Here is a 10,511-nt window from a genome sequence, read left to right as displayed (position 1 = left end):
TTATTTAACCAGACTGCCCATTACCTGGCAGCATGAAATATTTCTTCACAACTTTCGTCTGACCTCAGGCAGCTTTGACATGCTCACAAAATTCTATTACATCAGCAACATCACGCACACAATTCCCAGCAGAGATTTTCCTGTTCTCACTCTGTGTGGCCTTGGACCTCCCATTTCTGCAGATTTTCTTCAGTTTGTGCAACAGTAACATCGGCTTTTTACCGTTGTCACCCGACTTTGTTCTCTCTTTCGTATCTCTGCTGGTGTGCGTGCGTGCGTGCGTGCGTGTGTGTGTGTGTTTCTGGGAAGAGACAATTTAAATGTTTTTCCACATACTCTGTTCTGGCTGGAACATTTCCCGCCATTGTTCCGCACGCCGGCTGTTCTGTCGCTGACAAGGGGCGCCATGGCACTGTATAAATCCCGCCATCAGCGTCCGGATTTATTAATTTCATCCAACGTGACGCGAAGGCAGCGGTAAAAAAAAGACTCTAAGGAAGGTGATAACCGGGCTTTTGTTTTCCTCTGCCACATCAGATTTCGGAATTAGTATAGGCATCATTTTGACTTCATGTTACAGTGCAAAATCCTCTTCTGTCTCTGGATGACATGCGCCCTCTCTTGGCAATTTCACTAAATGCGACAGTGAACTGGAAATATTGCAGGATCCCCTCAGACTGCTGAATTAGTTTCGGCTCTGTATTTTCTGTTCCTGCTTTTCTCTGCCTCTGTTCCAGCGAACTTGATGACGATTGCAAGCCTGTATCGGGGAAAGTGCGGTCTCTCCAAATGTGTCACTCGCTACCTGGTTGGAATGGCCGTGGCCAATATCCTGGTCGTTATCTCGGATCCGCTGCTGAGGTGGACTGCTTGGTATTATTTTCCCCAATCATTCCTGATCATAACTCCCGTGTGTAAACTCCGTTTCGGGCTGATTTTTGCGAGAATTGCGACCTCTGTCTGGCTGACTGTCGCTTTTACCGTCGATCGATTTGTGGCTATTTGCTGCGAGAAGCTGAAAACAAAATATTGCACCGAGAGAACGGCGGCTGTGGTTATCGGGACAGTGTATGTGCTGGCCTGTTTGTAGAATGCCACCTGGGGCTTTGCATCAGAGCATAAGGGAATAATTAATAGTGTTCCCTGGTATTGTGTTCTTACACCGAGCTACAAAAACCCTCTCTCATGGGCTGCATTTGCGATATTTCATCGCATGCTTACACCGTATGTCCCATTCTTTCTGATTTAGTTGTTCAACATTTTGACTGTCAGACGAATTTTAGTGGCCAGTCGAGCCCGCAGGGGGCTCCGGGGACAAAAGAGTGCAGAGAATGAGAAGGACCGGGAGATGGAGAACCGACGAAAATCCATCGTTTTGCTCTTCAGCATTACCGGTAGCTTCATATTGTTGTGGGTAACGCAAGTGATATTTTATATCTATCAAACGATTTCAAAGAGTTTTTCTTATTCTTTTACCTGTCCCCGTTACATCACAGAAACGACATCCAGAATGCTGCAGATTCTCAGTTCCTGTTCTAATACGTGCATTTACGTCCTGACCCAGAGCAAATTCCGGGAGGAACGAAGGAATGCGGTGAGGTACCCGTGGAATCCTGTGTTGAAGCTCATGAAACGTCAGAAATGAATGACATAAAGATTTACAATTCGGCTGTCTTCTTGCTCCCTATTCTGCAATTAGGTGAGCTAATTATCAGGTGTGCTTCTATTTTTCTTCAGAATTCTTCATTCCTCGTCCATGCAAGCACAATAGTGCGGAGAGAATGTCTCTGGTGGCAGTGTTTTGTTCGGTGCGTTAGATGTGGTCTCCCAGATAACCACATTACCATCAAAAGCAACCAGCTGTAGCTTCCCTGAAAACACGTTAAACAACTTGTGCTGCAGCTCGATGAATTTTGGCTCACAAGGGAATGGTGATAGGTAGGAGCTACAGGGATGTAGGCGTCTCTAGATTGTAGGAAGGAGGTAGCTGGGTTATTGTCAGTAGAATGAAAGGAAATGGGAGCCAGAGCAGAGTAATCTCTGCCCGTTCCCCACTGTAATAATACACTGTGGATACCGTTGATGACTGCCTACAAAGGAGGAACGTGGGTCGCAGAGACCGGGTTTCTGGTACTGAATCTGGTGCTGCCGCTCAGGCACGAAGAGTGTTGAAGGGGACTACAGGGTTGAGAGGAGATTAAAACGTCCAGGGAGCAGATTGGAGATTCTGCAGGCGCGATAGAGACTCCCAGATGGTCTGTTGCCTCTCAGGTGCCCGGATCAGAGATGTCTCAGATCAGGTCCATGGAGTTCTGAAGTGGAAGTGTCGGCAGTCAGATGTCTTCGTACCTATCAGAACGAATGACATCGATTTAAAAAATAAAGAGGTACTGAGGAGAGATTTTAGATTGCTGGATGAATTTAATTTGCTAGAGACATTGACCGCCTGGATAGTCAGAGGTTTGTTTTTTGTTGTTTTTTTTCCCCAAAGCTGAAGGTTGCCAGAGGAGGACAAAGATTTAAAGTCCTGGGGAGTAGGTACAGAGAAGATGTCAGGGGTAACTCTTTTACTCAGAGGTTGGACAGTGCGTGGAATGGGCTGCTGGCGACGGTGTTGGAGGCAGATTCGATGGGGTCTTTTAAGAGGCTTTTGGATAGGTACATAGAGCTTAGGAATAATAGAGGGCTATGTTTAAGCCTCGTAATTTCTCAGGTAGGAGCATGTTCGGCAGCACTTTGTGGGTCGAAGGGTCTGGATTGTTCTGTAGGTCTATGTTTTATATATGTGTTTGTATGAAAGCGGTGAAACAGCACATCCATGGTAGTCATCTTTGGAGCCCTTCCCGTGCCACACGGCAGAGAGCATAAGAAAAGGATAATTTGGCAGATGAATGTGTGGCTGAGGTACTGCTGCAGGAGACAGGGTTTCAGATTTATAGGGCAGTGAGATCTCTTCTTGGGAGGATACAGCCGCAGAATAGAGGGATGGGGAGGAGAAGAATTTCATTTTAGCCAGAACTTGGTGAAATTGTGGATTTCATTATCATTATCAGCAATGGAGGCCAGTTAATTGAGTATATTTAAGTCTGACTTTGATAGATTGTAGGACGTGAAGGGAAACGGGGGAAGACATGAGACTGCGGCTGAGAGGGAACATGAATTAGCCATGATGAAAAGGCGAAACAGACACGCTGGGTCAATTGGCTTAGTTCTGCTCCTGTATCTTATGGTCTTATCTGCGGAATCTTTTAAACCCTGAGGTAGTGGCTGTGGTGGTTATCGGAACGGTCTATGGGAAAGTGTTAAAGTGGAGACAGCTGAATATTTAACTGATGGGGAACTGATGTCAGTGGGGTCCCGGAATACAGAAGGAGCGTTGATCAGGTTTGATTATCCAGGGCAGCGTTCAGGTTTCGAGTGGCATCCTCTGCTGTGATCCACTGCAAGCTTTGGGAGAACCGTGCAGGGACACAGTGTCAGGGTACAGGGAATCACAAGCTGCCAGTCGCCTCCACGTCCCTCACTGCATGAATGGGCAGGATGAGCAATGAATCTCCCAAAACCGCAAACCCTCTCTGCACATTCAATGATCACACTGCCGAATTTCCATCACTTCCTCGGGGAAGAAATAACAACTGCAGAAATCTCAGCCAACTCCATAATGGGCACCAGCATCTCCAGCACAGAAGGCATCTGCCAAACGCGATGATCAGAAAGGCGGCATCCACCATGAAGGATTTTTTACTTTGGATGCTACAGTCAAGGAGGTTTAAACGGAGCCTGGAGACCCACATTCCAAGCTTCGGGCTCAGTTTATTTACCTCCAGCATCAATCTTCTGAGTGGGCAATGAACCCATATACACTACTTCACTATTTATCATCTTTATAAGAACTAAATATTTAATTGAAATACTTATTTTATATTCAGACCTAACTATGTATTTTAATAACTTGCTGTCGTAAAACAACAGATTGTCCAACATGAGCCGGTGATATTAAACCTGGTTCTGATTCTGATCTTCCCACCGTCATCCACACTTCATTCCCTCCCTTGAACCTCTCTGACCGATCTCTATGAACCACACCAACCCGCATAATCACCTTCATAATCCCCACCACACCCCCTACCCAACGTCAGCCACACGCACGCCCCCCACCACCAGCGATCACCACCACCGTCAGCTCCAAGGCCTCCTTCCACCGGAAACCACACGCCGTCTCTTCCCTGGACCCCCGCAGATCGGGCTTTTCAAACGCCTGTGACCCCAATCACCACCATAGTCACCTCCAAACTCCCACCTCTCCGACTTTACTGAACAAGTTTCCGAGCTTTCACCCTTACTTGACCCGTTCTCTCCGTGAACAATCATTTAACTCATTTATTTTTAGGAAGTGTTGTGAAGAGGACTGCGGTGTTGAAAGGAGATTAAAACGCCAGAGCAGCAGAGTCGAGATTCCGTGGGAGCATAGAAACACCCGGATGGTGTGTTCCCTCCCAGGTGCAAAGGTCAAGTTTACTCCCGTTGGGTCTATGGCATTGACGTGGAAGTGCAGGCAGTCAGATATCTTGCTTCATGTCAACAACTATCATCAAAGTAAGGGGGCCCTGAAGAGAGATTGTAGGGTGCTAAATGAAAAATAAAGACAGAACAAGACATCAACGGTAGTTACCTCTGGAAACCTCCCTGCACCGTACAGAGGATGAGAAGAGGATAATTTGCCATGTAAATACGTGGCTGAGGAACTTCTGCAGGGCGCACGGATTCAGATTACCGGTCAGTGGGACCACTTCTTGGGAGAGGACAGCCTCAAAATAGAGGGAAGGAGACGAAAAGGAATTTATTTTGCCAGAGCATGATGAAACTGTGGATTTTATTGCCGGCATCTAATTGGATATATTTAAGGCAGAGGTTAATAGATCGTTCATTAGTCAAGGCTTGAAGGGATACGGATCGGGAAAAGGCAGGAGACAGGGGCTGAGAGGGAAAACAATTCAGCCATGATTAAAAACTGGAGCAGATTGTCTGGGTTAATTGTCTTAATTCTGTTCTTACATCTTATTGTCTGATCCGCAGAATATTCTGACCCCTGAACTAGTGGACGTGGTGGGTGGGGGACGGTCCAGAGGGTATAATTAAGGTACAGAGGAATGAATATTTGAAAAAAAAACGGGGAACTGATGCCATCGGGGCCCGGCAGACGAGGAGCTTTGAAGAGGTTTGAATACCCATCGTCGCAGAGAATGCTGGGGCTGCTTGGAGCGGCATCCTCTGCTGAGATCTACTGTGAGCTCTGGGAGAACAGGCCGGGCCGGGATATCGGTGTACTGAGAGCCACAGTCTGCGTCTGACTTCCGCGCTCCTCACTGTGCTAACGGGCGGTGAATCTCCCAAATCCGCAACTCCGCCCTGAACATTTAATGATCACCCGGCCGAACTTCCATCAGTTCCACAGAAAATAATAAAAAAAGCTGCAGACATCTCAGCCGAGTGCATCACGGGAAACAGCCTCTCCGGTATCGAAGAGAGATGATTAGAAATGGGACATCCGTCATTAAGGGTATTCAGTCCCGTTCATACCCTCTTTTCATTGCCACTCTCAATGAGGAATTGACGGAGTCTCAAGAACCACATTCCCAGTTTCACGGATAGTTTATTTCCCTTCAGCACCAGATTTCTAAGTGGACAACGAACCCCTCTAAACTACCTCACTATTTACTCCCTGTTTACGAACTACATATTTACCTTAAAACACTTAATTTAGGAAAACATTTCAGGATTTATTTTACTGAACTGCTGCCGGAAAACAATAAATTCCAGACATAGGACTGTGATGTTAAGCCTAGTTCTGATTCTGATCTCCCCACCTTCAACCACATGACACTCTCCGCCTATTCACCTCCAGCTTCCCACTCCTTCCCATCGTCAACCCCACGCTGCTCTCCCCCTGACCCTTCGCTGATCCGTCTCTCCGAACGCTATCACCTCCATAGCCACCTCCATCCCCCCACTTCCCACCGACAACAACACGGCACTTCCTCCCTATACGCTCGCTAACCGGTTCTCAAAACGCCGCCCATACCCCCCAATCACTCCATAGTCACCTCTACTACCCCCTCATCACGCAACCTTTACTAATCACATTTCCGAGCATTCACCCTTACTTTAGTCCCAACCCATTTCTTTCCCCGAGCAGTCATTTATCTCCGCCTCCTGCCCTAACTCTCAGCCTTCTTCTCCTTGTCCCGCAGTGAATGCTCCTCTCTCCACAGTGAACATTAATGACCCTGAGTCCCAAACACCCACCGGCCCCGTCCTCCATCCCTAGTGTTACTGTCTCTCAGTGAGACGGGTTTGGTGACTGACCCCGTGGTGATTTGCATCCCTGGGACTGGTGGGGGAGGAGCGTGGGAAAGCCGTATGCCCCGGAATGGGGGGGGGGGGCCTGTCCGTTACCCGGCTAATACACACCTGCACTCTGCCCACCTCAGCCATCGCTTCAGACCACGGCAGGTGATATCATCAAGACAGGAGTTTTTTTTTTAGCCCATCGGGCCCTTGAGAGAAATCCCACTGGTGACATTCTGTGCGTCGGTGTGTCTATGCATTCCCACACTCCCACTCCCCAAGCGGCTTCACCAGCAGCTGGCAGCTGCCTCAGAGTGACGAGGCGTTGGGAGGGAAGTGGGATGGGCTGTTTCAGGCCACTGCATTGTCTGCTCTGGGAGCAGGCTGCGCTATGCGCTCCGTGGGGCTCCACAGACCTTCCCAAAGTCTCGCCGGTACCGAAGGCAGCGAGGTTCTGTCAAGAGACGGAGACCAGTTTAATGCAAACAGCGTCAGTTTTATTGAGTCATGCAGCTGGATGGAGTAACGGTTGTACTACGGCGGGGCGGCGATCAGAGGGATAGTGTTTAGTCAGTACCGATACCAGAGGATGTGAACACCGGAAAACTATAACCCTTTCCCATAAACAGAGCACAGGAGAATTATTGTAGTTACATCGAGACAGCGGCAGATCACATCAAACACCCGCTGCCCGATCTGCCCAGTGTGTGCACCGCTCCAGCGCCGACAACCCGGGCGGTGAGACAGAAGTGACCAGTGGCCTTCCGCAGTTGAGTTCCCCGAGGAGACACAAACATCCCTCAAGACCCTACGCGTCAACATGCGATGCCCGGGGGTTATAATGTGTTCAGGATCTCACTCTTGCACCACGAATGCAAAGGACCCCGGGGCAGGACACATCTGTCTGTTCCCGACATGGGCACAGTTTTCTCAGGGCTGCTTCCCTTATCAGCGCGGTCAGATGTTCCGGTGTCAGTGTAGGACCATGGTGGACGGAAGTCCGAGAACTGGGCTCCTAATCGAGCCACATTGTGGTTACTGTGAGAGTGGGTGATGATCCGTCACATGTTGGTTACCCGGTGCCGAGGCCAGGCTGGGTGAACAGGCCAGTGCCGTGAATACTGAATAGCGGTATGGGAACACGTTGTTAGTGGAGAGCGTGCCGAAAGCGGTGATTGAATCGAAGCAAGGCGGGCGATCCAGGGCTCGTCCTCACATGAGTGGGCAATCCATTTCGCCAGTGGCAACGAACCAGACCTCGTTACTGAAAGGTGAAACAGAGAGAGGTGAGGAGAACGTTCCTCAGTGCAACCGCTGTCACTTTATTGACGGGATTGTTTTGGTCAGCAGAGAACCGATCTCAGAAAGCGGCAGTGCTTGATCGGGTGAGTGTGGAGAGCCGGCGGCACAGATGCGCTGGGCAACGCGTTCCTACAGTGAGAGAGCAAGGAATCTACGATCAGTAGGGGTTAAAATATCGCTAAGAATGGGATGAAATACCCATGGCGTTTCCCACATATGTGGGAACTGAAGGATTACATGTGTCACGACAGGACCGATCAGGAATAACAGAGGACACATGGGCCTAGTTTCGGAGAGGTAGGAAAGGTCATTAATGAATACTTTCTCTCAGTATTCACGATTCAGAAAGACCTTGACAAAAGTGAGCAAACTAGAACAGGCTGATATGCTTGAACAGGTCGCCGTTAAGTAGGATGAGTGCACGCAGCATAAGGAATAAAATGGACGATCTGAAAATTCAGCTGCAGTTTGGCAAATATGAAGTTGTGGCTATCTCTGAAACTTGGCTAAGGGATGGCTGCCATCGGGAGCTGAACGTCCAAGGATATACGATTGGATGGGAAGGTGTAGAGTCTCCACGGGTTGAGTTAAGAAATGACAAGGGTAAAGGGACCCTAATGGCAGTTATTCACAGGCCTCCAAACAGCCTGTTGGTTTACCAATTACAGCAGGAGATAGAAGATGCGCGTCAGAAAGGCAATGTCATGATAATCATCGGAAATATTAACATGAAAACGGATTGGAAAAAGCACGTCACTACTGGACTACAAGAGAGAGAATTTGCGGGATGTTTAAGGGATGGCTTTTTACAACAGCTTGTTGTTCAGCCCACTAGCGGATCGGCTGTACTGGTTTGGGTGTTGTGCAATGATCGGAGCTGGTATGAGAGATGAAGGTTAAAGGAGCCTGAGGGAACAGAGATCACATTATTATCAAGTTCATATTGATATTTGAGAAGGAAAAATAAAATCCAATGTGTCGGTATGTCAGTGGAATAAAGGAAATTACAACGGCATGGGAGGGAAACTGGCCGAAGTTGACTGGAAAGGGACATTTGCAGGAAAGAAAAATAATGATACATTTTTAAAGGGAGGAAGGACACTACGGTGGCTGACAAGTGAAGTCAGAGCCGAAGTAAAAGCAAAAGAGGGGACGTAAAAGGAAACCACAGCTATTGGAAAGATAAAACATTGGGGAGCTTTTAAGAACCTGCGGAAGTAAACAAAGAAGGTCATTTGGAAGGAAAAGATGAATTACAAGAGGAAGCTGGTGATTAATATCAATGAAGATACTAATCTGTTTTAAGTACATTAAGGGTAAAAGAGATTCGAGGGTCGATATTGGATTAATAGAAAATGACGCGGGAGATATTGCAATGAGAGATGCAGAGATGATAGAGGAACGAACTGAATGCGTATTTTGCATCAGTGTTCACAGTGGAAGACGTCTGCCCTATACCGGACATTCAGGAGTGCCAGGGAAGTGAAGTTTGAGCAGGAAAAATTACGACTGAGAAGGTGCTCAGGAAGCTAACTGCTCTGAGGGTCGAAATATCTCCTGGACCTGATGGAATGCACCCTCAGGTTCTGACGAAAGTAGCGGGAGAGAATAACCATATAACCATATAACAATTACAGCACGGGTACAGGCCATCCGGGCCCTTCTAATCCGTGCCGAACGGGTACTCTCACCTCATCCCACCGACCTGCACTCAGCCAATAACCCTCCACTCCTTTCCTGTCCATATACCTATCCATTTTTTAAAGGACTATATCGAACCTGCCTCTACCACTTCTACTGGAAGCACGATCTACACAGTTACCACTCTTTGATAAAGAAGATCCCCCTCGTGTTACCCCTAAACTTTTGCCGCTTTACTCTCCTCATGTCCTCTTGGTTGAATCTCCCCTACTCTCAATGGGAAAAGCCCATCCACGTCAACTCTATCTATCCCCCTCATAATTTTAAATACCTCTATCAAGGCCTCCCTCAACCTTCTACGCTTCAACAAATAAAGACCTAACTTGTTCAACCTTTCTCGGTAACTTAGGCGCTGAAACCCAGCTAACATTCTAGTAAATGCCCTTTGTACTCTCTCTATTTTGTTGACATCTTTCCTATAATTCGGTGACCAGAACTGTACACAATACTCCAAATTTGGCCTCACCAATGTCTTGTACAATTTTAACATTACATCTCAATTCTCAATATGCTCAATTCTCTAATTTATAAAGGCCAGCATAGAAAAAGCTTTCTTCACCAACCTATCCACATGAAATGCCACCTTCAGGGAACTATGCATCATTATTCCTAGATCACTTTGTGCTACTGCATTCCTCAGTGTCCTACCATTTACCATGTGTGGCCTATTTTGATCAGTCCAAGCAAAATTTAGCACCTCACATTAGCGCAATTAATCTTCAATAAATGAAATTACATTCTATATCATCGCTGTGGTCACTTTTGTTTATTTTTGAACGGGGCACCTGGATTTGAACCAGGGACCTCTTGATCTGCAGTCAGATGCTTTACCACTGAGCTATACCCCCACATTTTTAATGCTACAGATTGTGGAGGCATTAACAATAACCTTTCAAGAATCCATAGATTCTGGCGTACCAGATGACAGAAAAATTGCAAACGTTATTTCACAATTTAAGAAGGCCTGTTAGCCAGTTATCAGTGGTTGGGAAGTTGTCGGAATCGATGTTAGGGATGAGATCACGGAGTACCTGCAGGCACATGACAAGATAGGACAAAGCCAGTATAGTTTTCTGAAAGGAAACTCCTGCGCGACTGGTCTGGATACCGGTTACCAGTGGTGATTCACCGGTGCAGCATAAATGAGGAGCGGGAAGTGT

General features: G+C 47.4%; 1 non-coding gene across 1 annotated transcript; it reads right to left on the bottom strand.

Moving 5' to 3' along the window:
* Positions 1-10,124: 10,124 nt before the first annotated feature.
* trnac-gca (transfer RNA cysteine (anticodon GCA)) lies at positions 10,125-10,199 on the bottom strand. The gene has a single exon. It is a non-coding gene; the product is annotated as a tRNA-Cys (tRNA).
* Positions 10,200-10,511: the final 312 nt, after the last annotated feature.

This window comes from Hemitrygon akajei, unplaced genomic scaffold (genome assembly GCF_048418815.1).
Source record: "Hemitrygon akajei unplaced genomic scaffold, sHemAka1.3 Scf000059, whole genome shotgun sequence".
In the NCBI taxonomy this organism is placed as follows: Eukaryota; Metazoa; Chordata; class Chondrichthyes; order Myliobatiformes; family Dasyatidae; genus Hemitrygon; species Hemitrygon akajei.
Note: the sequence above shows the minus strand (reverse complement) of the source record. Positions and strands in the feature narration are given on the sequence as shown.